Source organism: Cherax quadricarinatus, chromosome 62 (assembly GCF_038502225.1).
Source record: "Cherax quadricarinatus isolate ZL_2023a chromosome 62, ASM3850222v1, whole genome shotgun sequence".
NCBI classification, from domain to species: Eukaryota; Metazoa; Arthropoda; class Malacostraca; order Decapoda; family Parastacidae; genus Cherax; species Cherax quadricarinatus.
Window position 1 is genome coordinate 1,127,709 of NC_091353.1, and position 13,070 is coordinate 1,140,778.

Here is a 13,070-nt window from a genome sequence, read left to right on the forward strand (position 1 = left end):
CACCATTTCTGCAACACTCACTGCAACACAACATTGCTATGTTTGACAACATTATAAACACAATACTACATTATAACTTAAACGAGATAATTACTATTATCATTATTATTATTATTATGTATACGGAATTATTCTAAACCAACTATATCATTTAATTAGTTTAAGTAAAGTGGCAGTGTGATATGAGAATTATTATTATTATTATCTATTATCTATTAAAAGAGAATATGAATGTGTAAATTCAAGAATTATGTGGATTAAAGTAAAGGTTGGATGCGAGAAGTGGGTCATAATAAGCGTGTATGCACCTGGAGAAGAGAGGAATGTAGAGGAGAGAGAGAGAGACTTTGTGAGATGTTAAGTGAATGTATAGGAGCCTTTGAACCAAGTGAGAGAGTAATTGTGGTAGGGGACCTGAATGCTAAAGTAGGAGAAACTTTTAGAGAGGGTGTGGTAGGTAAGTTTGGGGTACCAGGTGTAAATGATAATGGGAGCCCTTTGATTGAACTTTGTATAGAAAGGGGTTTAGTTATAGGTAATACATATTTTAAGAAAAAGAGGATAAATAAGTATACAAGATATGATGTAGGGCGAAATGACAGTAGTTTGTTGGATTATGTATTGGTAGATAAAAGACTGTTGAGTAGACTTCAGGATGTACATGTTTATAGAGGGGCCACAGATATATCAGATCACTTTCTAGTTGTAGCTACACTGAGAGTAAAAGGTAGATGGGATACAAGGAGAATAGAAGCATCACGGAAGAGAGAGGTGAAGGGTTATAAACTAAAAGAGGAGGCAGTTAGGGTAAGATATAAACAGCTATTGGAGGATAGATGGGCTAATGAGAGCATAGGCAATGGGGTCGAAGAGGTATGGGGTAGGTTTAAAAATGTAGTGTTAGAGTGTTCAGCAGAAGTTTGTGATTACAAGAAAGTGGGTGCGGGAGGGAAGAGGAGCGATAGGTGGAATGATGATGTAGAGAGTAGTAAGGGAGAAAAAGTTAGCATATGAGAAGTTTTTACAAAGTAGAAGTGATGAAAGGAGGGAAGAGTATATGGAGAAAAAGAGAGAGGTTAAGAGAGTGGTGAAGCAATGTAAAAAGAGGGCAAATGATAGAGTGGGTGAAATGTTATCAACAAATTTTGTTGAAAATAAGAAAAAGTTTTGGAGTGAGATTAACAAGTTAAGAAAGCCTAGAGAACAAATGGATTTGTCAGTTAAAAATAGGAGAGGAGAGTTATTAAATGGAGAGTTAGAGGTATTGGGAAGATGGAGGGAATATTTTGAGGAATTGTTAAATGTTGATGAAGATAGGGAAGCTGTGATTTCGTGTATAGGGCAAGGAGGAACAACATCTTGTAGGAGTGAGGAAGAGCCAGTTGTGAGTGTGGGGGAAGTTCGTGAGGCAGTAGGTAAAATGAAAGGGGGTAAGGCAGCCGGGATTGATGGGATAAAGATAGAAATGTTAAAAGCAGGTGGGGATATAGTTTTGGAGTGGTTGGTGCAATTATTTAATAAATGTATGGAAGAGGGTAAGGTATCTAGGGATTGGCAGAGAGCATGCATAGTTCCTTTGTATAAAGGCAAAGGGGATAAAAGAGAGTGCAAAAATTATAGGGGGATAAGTCTGTTGAGTATACCTGGTAAAGTGTATGGTAGAGTTATTATTGAAAGAATTAAGAGTAAGACGGAGAATAGGATAGCAGATGAACAAGGAGGCTTTAGGAAAGGTAGGGGGTGTGTGGACCAGGTGTTTACAGTGAAACATATAAGTGAACAGTATTTAGATAAGGCTAAAGAGGTCTTTGTGGCATTTATGGATTTGGAAAAGGCGTATGACAGGGCGGATAGGGGGGCAATGTGGCAGATGTTGCAGGTGTATGGTGTAGGAGGTAGGTTACTGAAAGCAGTGAAGAGTTTTTACGAGGATAGTGAGGCTCAAGTTAGAGTATGTAGGAAAGAGGGAAATTATTTCCCAGTAAAAGTAGGCCTTAGACAAGGATGTGTGATGTCACCGTGGTTGTTTAATATATTTATAGATGGGGTTGTAAGAGAAGTAAATGCGAGGGTCTTGGCAAGAGGCGTGGAGTTAAAAGATAAAGAATCACACATAAAGTGGGAGTTGTCACAGTTGCTCTTTGCTGATGACACTGTGCTCTTGGGAGATTCTGAAGAGAAGTTGCAGAGATTGGTGGATGAATTTGGTAGGGTGTGCAAAAGAAGAAAATTGAAAGTGAATACAGGAAAGAGTAAGGTTATGAGGATAACAAAAAGATTAAGTGATGAAAGATTGGATATCAGATTGGAGGGAGAGAGTATGGAGGAGGTGAATGTATTCAGATATTTGGGAGTGGACGTGTCAGCGGATGGGTCTATGAAAGATGAGGTGAATCATAGAATTGATGAGGGGAAAAGGGTGAGTGGTGCACTTAGGAGTCTGTGGAGACAAAGAACTTTGTCCTTGGAGGCAAAGAGGGGAATGTATGAGAGTATAGTTTTACCAACGCTCTTATATGGGTGTGAAGCATGGGTGATGAATGTTGCAGAGAGGAGAAGGCTGGAGGCAGTGGAGATGTCATGTCTGAGAGCAATGTGTGGTGTGAATATAATGCAGAGAATTCGTAGTTTGGAAGTTAGGAGGAGGTGCGGGATTACCAAAACTGTTGTCCACAGGGCTGAGGAAGGGTTGTTGAGGTGGTTCGGACATGTGGAGAGAATGGAGCGAAACAGAATAACTTCAAGAGTGTATCAGTCTGTAGTGGAAGGAAGGCGGGATAGGGGTCGGCCTAGGAAAGGTTGGAGGGAGGGGGTAAAGGAGGTTTTGTGTGCGAGGGGCTTGGACTTCCAGCAGGCATGCGTGAGCGTGTTTGATAGGAGTGAATGGAGACAAATGGTTTTTAATACTTGACGTGCTGTTGGAGTGTGAGCAAAGTAACATTTATGAAGGGATTCAGGGAAACCGGCAGGCCGGACTTGAGTCCTGGAGATGGGAAGTACAGTGCCTGCACTCTGAAGGAGGGGTGTTAATGTTGCAGTTTAAAAACTGTAGTGTAAAGCACCCTTCTGGCAAGACAGTGATGGAGTGAATGATGGTGAAAGTTTTTCTTTTTCGGGCCACCCTGCCTTGGTGGGAATCGGCCAGTGATAATAAAATAAAATAAATCTATTACAGACAAGTAGTTAAAATCATGACGAGTTACATCATGATAATATTCTGTAATTTGATGTTGGATGGTTACAGAACCGACAAAATTTATTTCCATGCTAAAGTCCTGCAGGAACAATGAGAAAGGAGCTAAAATATTTTGAACCTCTGGAGGGAGGACGAGAGCTATAATTATTATAATCTATACTAGTAATTGTGGGAATTTGTCACCTTCGTGGTGAGTGATATGCATGTTCAGGAGGTAGATGGGTCTTAAATATATATGATGACTTCGCTGATAGAATCGGTCGGTGAAGAGCCATCAGCTGCGCCAGAAGTTGGTATGTTGACATGGGGATTCGTAAGGTTTGTGGTGTTGTCAGTATTAGCGTAGAAGCTTTACCGGGGATACTTATAAAATGTTGCCGCCAGGAAAAATGGTTACAAAAACAGCGATGGCAAATAATGTATAAAACACCTTAAATTGGCATGCGCAAGGATGTTCTTGAAAGTGATGACAGTGTGCACCCAGTGGTGCTAGAACCTGTCGTCATCGTCCGTAGAAAGTTCCTAGAACCTGACGTCGGCGTGCGCACAGAGAGTCTACAACCTGACGTCAGTGAGCGCTCTGAGTTGGATTTAGAACCTCAGGTGATTGTGAAAACAGCTCGATAAAAATCTTCAGGTCAGGAAATATTAGGAGTTGCATTATATTAACGAGACTCCAGTAACTACTGAATGGGATGACGATGGATAATTGTTAACGTAATATAAATGGGGTGACATTGAGGTGAAGCCCTGGAAATATCCGATGCTACACAAATTTGGATAGCCGTGGATACTTCAGAAATCAGGGAGATTCTCAGGTTCCAAACCAAGCCGGAGTGGAACATACGGTGAGAATAAATTCCCTGTCACCATACAGAAGCAACCGGTGAGCGACGAAGAGATGATAATACTATGCAAGCTAAGAAAATGTAATATCCCAGGAGATGGAGTTGTGTTGAGGCAATACGCTAGGCTTGCCTAACATTGGGTGCCCTGCATGAAAACCATATAATCCATGGTTCTGTTAACCAGTCTAATGTCATCGAATCGACAGAGCAAGGTGTTGTTGCAACTACACTCATAGATTATAGTCGATGTGTTGAAATTGGGCCAGAATACCAACAGGAAATGGAAAAAGGCATAAAACCACTAGTTAAAATGTTCACCTCGATATTCCTGACTGGGAAAAGAAAGAAGGAGGACCTGAATATAATAAATAATACACTTGAGAATCACATCCTGTCATCTTATTTTATGGCAGAAATTATTGAAGATTTTTTGGAACATGTGAAAAATGAAATAACTGAAGAGGCAGAAGATTAACTTCAGTTTAATTTCTAAAGGTCTTGTCCACAATACAGCGGTGGAAAAGTTTGGTCTCTCAGGACGACATGTCAATTAAACTCTAGCATGGAAGAATATTCCACATCCACACTTGGGGAAAACTCTGGCGAGGCTCAATCATCGGCACCCAGATCTGGATAAAAATGTGGAGTGGCTGGGCTAGTGGAGTGAGGTTTTAAAAGTATGGTGTGACACCATAGATGCTTAGTGATTCTAGAGTTGTTCATTCTCTTTACCTCATGAGGCCTCTTTTCAGAATTGAATCAAAAGGTAGCCACTTTTGAGTAGTTAGGTCTGGTTATTTTGGCTGACTGTGGCAGAAAATAAGTTGCGTTAAATAACTATGAACTAGTTACACCTGCAGCAATGTTCACCGAATTGTTAGTCGCCTAGATCCACAGCTCGCAGAGAACATGGTGTGAATGGATTTGGCAACCACATCTGCTCAAGGAGAAGCTGAGGGTGGCTAAGCTCAAGATACAGTGATTAACAGAGGAAAACAAGAGGATTCATAGTAATTATCCTGTTGTGAATCCTCACAGCTGAGGATGAAGAAGACGGATGGAGAATACCGTAGAACCTTCGAACTCGTTTTCTGTGCTACCCGACGAATGTGGGTTGACAAATGGGAACGTCACAACAAACACTAAGGAAGGATTGGCACACAAGTGTGAGTTGACTAAATACGTCTCCCCTCTACCTCCTGTCCTCCACTGTTGTCAGGTTGAGTCTCCTTAACCTCTACTCATAGGACAAACCTCTCAGCTTGGGGACTAGTCTTGTTGCAAACCTTTGCACTTCTCTAATTTTAACCTCTACTCGTAGGACAAACCTCTCAGCTTGGGGACTAGTCTTGTTGCAAACCTTTGCACTTCTCTAATTTCATGGCGTGTTTGACCACGTGTGGGTTCCATACTGGTGCTGCATACTCCAGTATGCGCATGATGTACACGGTGTACAGTGTCATTGTTGCGTACTCTGAACGGGACAAAAGGTATATAATATTGTTTATTATATTTGATTATATTATTATGAGGTAGGGTGTAACATGTATTACATGTAACACATATGCTGTCTGCAGTACCCTTTGTTACGTCATCACACCCGGCCTCATTCAGTTTACCTGACGGGCTCACTCAGTTCACTTGGCGGGCTCACTCAGTTCACCTGACGGGCTCACTCAGTTCACGGTTCATGTGATGGCTTACACCGGCTGGACTTAGTATCCTGCTAGCTAGTTTCCTTGATCGCCTCATCCCACGCCGTGTGTAACACTAAGAGAAGGTAGTGTCGTGTGACACGGAGAGACGGTAGTGTCGTGACGGAAGTGTCGTGTGACACTGAAAGTAGTGTCGAGTAACCCTGTGAAAGGTAGTGTCGTGTGACACGGGGAAGATAGGGTCATAACAATGTACTTTGTGCCTATTATTGGAAGAATGTCGTGTGACACGGGTGTTAATGGATGTGTAATAACACTGAGAATAGTGTTTGGTAATAATGGATATTTCTTTGTAGTTAATATTATGTACCAAAGAGAAGTGTATAAACTCTTATTTTATGCTAAACATATATAAAAACAATTGATGTGTGTTTTGTACTCCCGAGGGATTATGTTATTACAATTCTGGTAATAGGCTTATTGTTAAATGTCTTAATTCTCAACGTTAGAAAGATACAAAAACAGGCAGAATGTTTGTTATAAGACTTGATACCCAAAAATATGGTAATGAACTTGATTACCAGAATGTAACATTGTAATAGCAATGAATGACTCCTTACGTAGATGTCGAAATGCTATTTTTAGGTTTGCTAGGCCTCTATATGCTTCAGCCTTTATTTGGTTGATATGCATCTCATGAGATGTGCTCGGTATAATGCTCACCTCCGAATCCTTTACCTTGAATGAGTTTTGCAGTCTTTGATCTCTTAGGCAGTGCTCCATCTGCGGTCTTCTTTGCTCTTCCCCTAGCTTCATAACTTTGCACTTACTGGGCTTAAACTCCAAGAGCTATTTGTTGGTACAGGCTTAAACCCTGTCCAAGCTTGTAGGCTTACCTGATCCTCTTTCCTTTGTGTTCTAATCAGCTACACATCGTCTGCGAACGGCGACACATCTGAGTCTATTCCTTGTATTATGTCATTCACATACACATGAAACAGCAACGGAAGTAGGACTTACCCTTATGGTACCCTACTAGATACAGGCATCTACTCTGACACCTCGTATCGTACTATCACACATTGTTTCCCTATTGTCAGATATTCCCTGATCCATTGCCTATTCCTGCCCACTCCTCTAGCTTTTCAACTAGTCTCTTGAGTTGCACTGTGTCGAAAGTCTTCTAAAAGTTCAAGAAGAGGCAATCTACCCATCCATCTCTCTCTTGTCTTGTTTCTGCCACCTTCCTGTAGAATACAAATAGGTTTATGATGCAGGTTTTCCCTTCCTTAAAACTGTGGTGGTTGTCATGTATAAGCTCATTCCTTTCTAGATGCTCCACCATTCTTTTCCACATAATCATCTTCGTAACTTTACATACTATATATGTTAGCAATATTGGACTGTAATTTAATGCGAGTTGTCTGTCACCTTTCTTGTAAATCGGGATTACATTTGCTGTCATCCACACCATAGGCAGTTGCCCTCTTTCGGTAGATTTATTGAAGATTTTTGTTAGTGGAACACACACAGTGCATCTGCTCGTTCTCTTAGGCCCAAGGAGAGATATCATCTAGACCCACCGCCTTTGAGGTATCTAGTACTCTAGCTGTTTCTTCACTTCCTCCTTGGTTGTGTACAGTGTCCAATACTTGCTGGTGCACCCTACCACCTAGGTTTGCTTGAAGCCTCTCTGTCTCCACTGTGAATACTTCCCTGAATCTTGACCTGAGCTCCTCATATACTTCCTTGTAGTTCCCTGTGAGCTCTCCTTCTTCCTTCCTTAGCCTGATAACATAGTCCATGACTGTTGTTTTCCTCATGAAGTGGCAGTATAACAACTCTAAGTCAGATTTAGCTTTTAATCCTATGTCATTCTCATATTGACGCTGTGCTTCTCTCCTTATCCATGCATACTCATTTCTGGCTGTGCGGCTGAGCTCCTTGTTTTCCTGGGTCATTCGCCTTATTCTAGTACACTTGGCTTTGGCCTCTCCACACCTTTGGGTAAACCATGGGCTCACTTAGGTCTTCCTGTTGTTTCTTTTTTCCCTCTGGCACGAACTTCTCCTCTGCCTCCCTGTGCTTGGTGGTCATGTGTTCCATCATTTCATTTACCGTCTTTCCCTCTACATTTCTTGTCCTTTGCATCTCATGTAGGAATTCACTCATTCTTGTGTAGTCCCCTTTTCGGAAGATTGACTTCTACCATCTTTCTCGTACTTCCTTCACTCTCCATTGTTAACTCTACTGGTGTGTGTGTGTGTACTCACCTGCTCCTCGCCGGGTCACCATCTGGAGAAGACCCGGGCCGGAAGTACCGGCAAATCACAATCACTCAATCAATCACCTGCTCCTGGCCCCGCATCTTCACTGCCATCCGGCTCCATGAGCTTTATCATATCTCTTCTTGAAACTATGTATTGATCTTGCCTCCACTACATCACTCTAAACTATTCCACTTCCTGACAACTCTGACTTGTCAGGAAATAACATCCCTGTGACTTACCTCAGTCTTCAACTTCCACCAGTGACCCCTTGTTTCTGTGTCCCATCTCTGGAACATCCTGTCTATGTTCACCTTGTCATTTCTTCTCAGCATTTTATATGCCCTTATCGTGTTCTCTTTTGCTATCCTCCACTGTCGTTAGTGGAGGATACAACATGCCCCTTAGTTCCGGGACTAGTCTCGCTGCAAGCCTTTGAACTTTCTCTAATTTCTTGACGTGCTTGACCAGGTGTGATTTCCAAACTGATGCTGCATACTCCAGTATAGGCCTGACGTACACTGTGTACAGATTCCTGAACGATTCCTTACTGAGATGTCGGAATGCTATTCTTAGGTTTGCAAGTCGCCCATATCCTGCAGAAGTTATTTGGTTGAAGTGTGCCTCAAAAGATGTACTCGGTACTATGCTCACCATGAGAACCTTTCCCTTGAGTGAGGGTTGCAGTCTTTGGCCCAAAGACTGTATTTTGTCTGCGGTCTTCTTTGCCCTTCCCCGTTCTTCATGACTGCACTTGGTGGGGCTAAACTCTTGGGACCCTTTACTTGACCATGCTTGCAGCCTGTCAAAATGTATGTGTGTGTGTGTGTGTGTGTGTGTGTGAGTACTCACCTAATTGTGGTTGCAGGGGTCGAGACTCAGCTCCTGGCCCCGCCTTTTCACTGACCGCTACTGGGTCCTCCCTCTCCCTGCTCTATGAGCTTTACCATACCTCGTCTTAAAACTATGTATGATTCCTGCCTCCACTACAACACTTGTCAGACTATTCCACTTCCTAACAACTCTGTGGCTGAATAAATACTTCCTAACAACTCTGTGGCTGAATAAATACTTCCTAACATCCCTTTGGCTCATCTGAGTCTTCAACTTCCAATTGTGACCCCTTGTTTCTGTGTCCCATCTCCGGAACATCCTGTCTCTGTCCACCTTATCTATTCCACGCAGTATTTTGTGTCGTTATCATGTCACCCCTGACCTTCCTGTCCTCCAGTGTCGTCAGACCGATTTCCCTTAACCTTTCTTCGTAGGACATTCCCCTTAGCTCTGGAGCGTGTGTATTTTCGTGTATGTATGTGTGTGCGTGTGTATGTGTATATGTGTAAGTGTATGTGTGTGAGTTTGTATATGTGTGTACGTGTGTGTGTGTGTGTGTACTCGTCTAATTGTGGTTGCAGGGGTCGAGACTCAGTTCCTGGCCCCGCCTCTTCACTGACTGCTACTGGGTCCTTCCTCTCCCTGCTCCATGAGCTTTATCATACCTCTTCTTACAGGTATGAATGGATCCTGTCTCCACTAAATCACTTCCCAAACTATTCCACTTCCTGACTGCTCTGTGACTGATGAAATACTTCCTAACATCCCTGTGATTCATCTGAGTCTTCAACTTTCAACTGTGTCTCCTTGTTGCTGTGTCCCATCTCTGGAACGTTGTCTGTCCACCTTGTCAATTCCTCTAAGTATTTTATATGTCGTTTCCATGTCCCCCCATCTCTCCTGTCCTCCAGTGTCGTGTGTGTGTGTGTGTGTGTGTGTGTGTGAGTGAGTTAATTAGTTGATAATATTAGGTGAAATGTAGAGGGTAATGTGAGTCTGGACTCGTCAGTAGTAATACACCTTTGATTACCAAGCTTTATGTGCAGGCTGGCTGCTGATGAGGTGCACATGACATAATTGGACTTGAAGTTCCCCTGTGAATCATTCTCCTTTTACACCTCCCTTCATTTTGGTTGTCCCCATTGGAACACTTTCCTGTTGGACACTTGTCTCTTGAACACGACTCTTCTGAAAACTCACTGGAACACTTTCCTGTTGGACACTTGTCTCTTGAACACGACTCTTCTGAAAACTCATTGGAACACTTTCCTGTTGGACACTTGTCTCTTGAACACAACTCTTCTGAAAACTCGTTGGAACACTTTCCTGTTGGACACTTGTCTCTTGAACACGACTCTTCTGAAAACTCATTGGAACACTTTCCTGTTGGACACTTGTCTCTTGAACACGACTCTTCTGAAAACTCACTGGAACACTTTCTTGTTGGACACTTGTCTCTTGAACACGACTCTTCTGAAAACTCGTTGGAACGCTTTCCTGTTGGACAATTGTCTCTTGAACACGACTCTTCTGAAAACTCGTTGGAACGCTTTCCTGTTGGACAATTGTCTCTTGAACACGACTCTTCTGAAAACTCACTGGAACACTTTCCTGTTGGACACTTGTCTCTTGAACACGACTCTTCTGAAAACTCGTTGGAACACTTTCCTGTTGGACAATTGTCTCTTGAACACGACTCTTCTGAACACTTCATTTCGATACCTCTCTGTCGTACAATCAACAATCAGATACTTTTTGCTTTGAAGAGCATCGTGAAGACCTTTCTGCTGGCCCAGGAAGCATCAAACTCTATTGTCAAAATAAGGAAAAATGAACTGGTAATTGCAAATCCCTTTGCTGTGTTGCAAGACCAATGATGACCATACAATTCAAGAACATATGAGGAAAACGGTAAGGAATACCAGAGGAATAGCAAAGAGTATATATGTTATTAGAGATTTTTGTGTAACGTAAACTTGTATCTAGTTTTATGATAGATTAACTATAAAAGTTTGATAATAGATTGTCTACTTTCTGCAAGAATAGAAAATTTTATAGGTAGAATGTATCAACATTATGTTTGGTGGTAACAAAGATACAATTATTTGCCAGAGTTTGTGGCAAAAATAATTTCCATTCAATATACATACATACATATATATATATATATATATATATATATATATATATATATATATATATATATATATATATATATATATATATATATATATATATATATATGTCGTGCCAAATATGTAAAACTGGTCAATTGGCAAGAACTCATTCAAAATTAAGTCCTTTCTAAAATTTTCTCTTATACGTTTAAAGATATATTTTTTTCATTAATGTTAATGTAAAAATTTTTTATTTTGCTCCAAAAGAATCTTTTAAAACTTATAATTATAACAAGAACAATTTATTTTAGCCTAACCCAACTAAATATATTTTAAATACGTTTACAATAATTTAGTACTAAACAAACACAACCAAATATATTTTTTTCGTTAGGTTCAGAATGATTTTGGCGAAGTTATTGCATACATAAATTTTCACTTGTCCTATATGGCAAGATGAACGTTGCTATTTAAGCCGAGATCGCAAGTTCTGCCTATTCGGCACGACATATATATATATATATATATATATATATATATATATATATATATATATATATATATATATATATATATATATATATATATATATATATATATATATATATATATATATATATGTTGTTCTAAGCCTTTCACACTGAAATTGCAGAAATTTCTTCAAGCGGAATTCAAAGAGAATGGAAGGCAGCTATAAGTACGTACCTTGACAATTGATGGGACAAGATGGAAAGAATCTATGACGGTAATGAAGAAGATTTGAAGGATATGACAAAATCCACTAAGTTTTAGGTTTAACTGAGGTCAGTGCTCAATGCAATTTGCTTTAGAGTTAACGAAATACTTTTGAATGTTTTAGCAATCATAAAATTCCATACCAATCGCTGCTAATATTTAAGTATTTAGAGTAGAAAGCAATGTTTGACACTTTCAGTATTTTGGACTTATACGATTGAAATGTTTTGCTGTTGTTTTCTGTCATCCAATGGTCGTACTCAACTATCCAGTGGTCGTTGACAATCGCCCAGCCATCGAAAATGATTTTCCAGTTGACTTACATAGTCGTCCAGTGTTAGTACATGATCATCCAACCCTGGTACATGATTGTCGTATGACTTGCATGATCGTCCAGTACTCTGCAAGATTTTCAAGTCGTCAACGATTAAATGCAGCTCAAAAGTGGTGTTTTATCGTGAAAGAAGAAAGTTCCTGAGTAAAACTGTTAGTTTTAATGGCTAGACTAAGATTTTTCTGACGGTTGAAGTGTGTAATCCATTCTAAGACTTCTGTAAAAAATTCTCTGGTTATAAGAAAGGGCAATGGGAGAGGCGAGGAAATGTTAAAAATATTTTGCAGTAACAACAAGCCAGGAGAATAATATTATTCTGCCAGAGATTTAAGCGCATGAGTTCAGGGTAACATTAATCAGGATCGCAGCCAGAATCTCATTCGGACTTGGAGCTATGCCAGTTTGTAAATAAACGATATTCGAATATATGTGTATCCTTCAAACCCTTGTTTTGCAAGGCCAATATTATTATTTAGTCACAGGCTGAGAATTCTTGGCCAGTTATAATATGTTTTGTTTTTAGCTGTTACTGCCACTGCGTATGGCTAAAAAAAAGTGTAGCTGGTATGTAAATATTTTTGTAGCGATAACTGAGGGTGCAGGATCATAAATGAACGGGAACCTCTCTCTCTCTCTCTCTCTTAGCTGTAACTGTACATCGATTTTCTTGTAAGCAGTTCCTATTTCTGCGACAGCCTTACCTCTCGAACTTCAACTTCGCCGCAATGCACGATCTGTCTGCCGTGCTCCCCCTCGGTTATCGTCATCGCCCAGCTGATAGTGAGGAATACAAACACAACAACGAGAGGTAATTTGTTCCTCAGCACAGTTTTGTACCACTATTAGGGTTTCTGTAGCCAATGGCCCTAGGAGAAAAACTGAGATAATTTCCCGAAAAAAAAACGGTGATAATCTCATCGAAACAACAGAAAACACAAGGGCTACAACTTTCTCTTCCAGTAGGAAATACTTATTACATCATGATTCCCCGACATCTTCTAAGAAGCACGAAAACCTTGGCAACTTCAATTAAATTCTCGTATAAAAACTATAATTATGTATGTGTAAAATTCTCACCTTTATC

The 13,070-nt window shown here is 40.5% G+C and overlaps 1 long non-coding RNA gene across 1 annotated transcript; it reads left to right on the forward strand.

The window, feature by feature from the left end:
- Positions 1-5,685: 5,685 nt before the first annotated feature.
- LOC128687180 (uncharacterized) lies at positions 5,686-12,365 on the forward strand. Its single transcript, XR_008406771.2, has 3 exons — positions 5,686-5,824; positions 11,570-11,720; positions 11,925-12,365. It is a non-coding gene; the product is annotated as an uncharacterized lncRNA (long non-coding RNA).
- Positions 12,366-13,070: the final 705 nt, after the last annotated feature.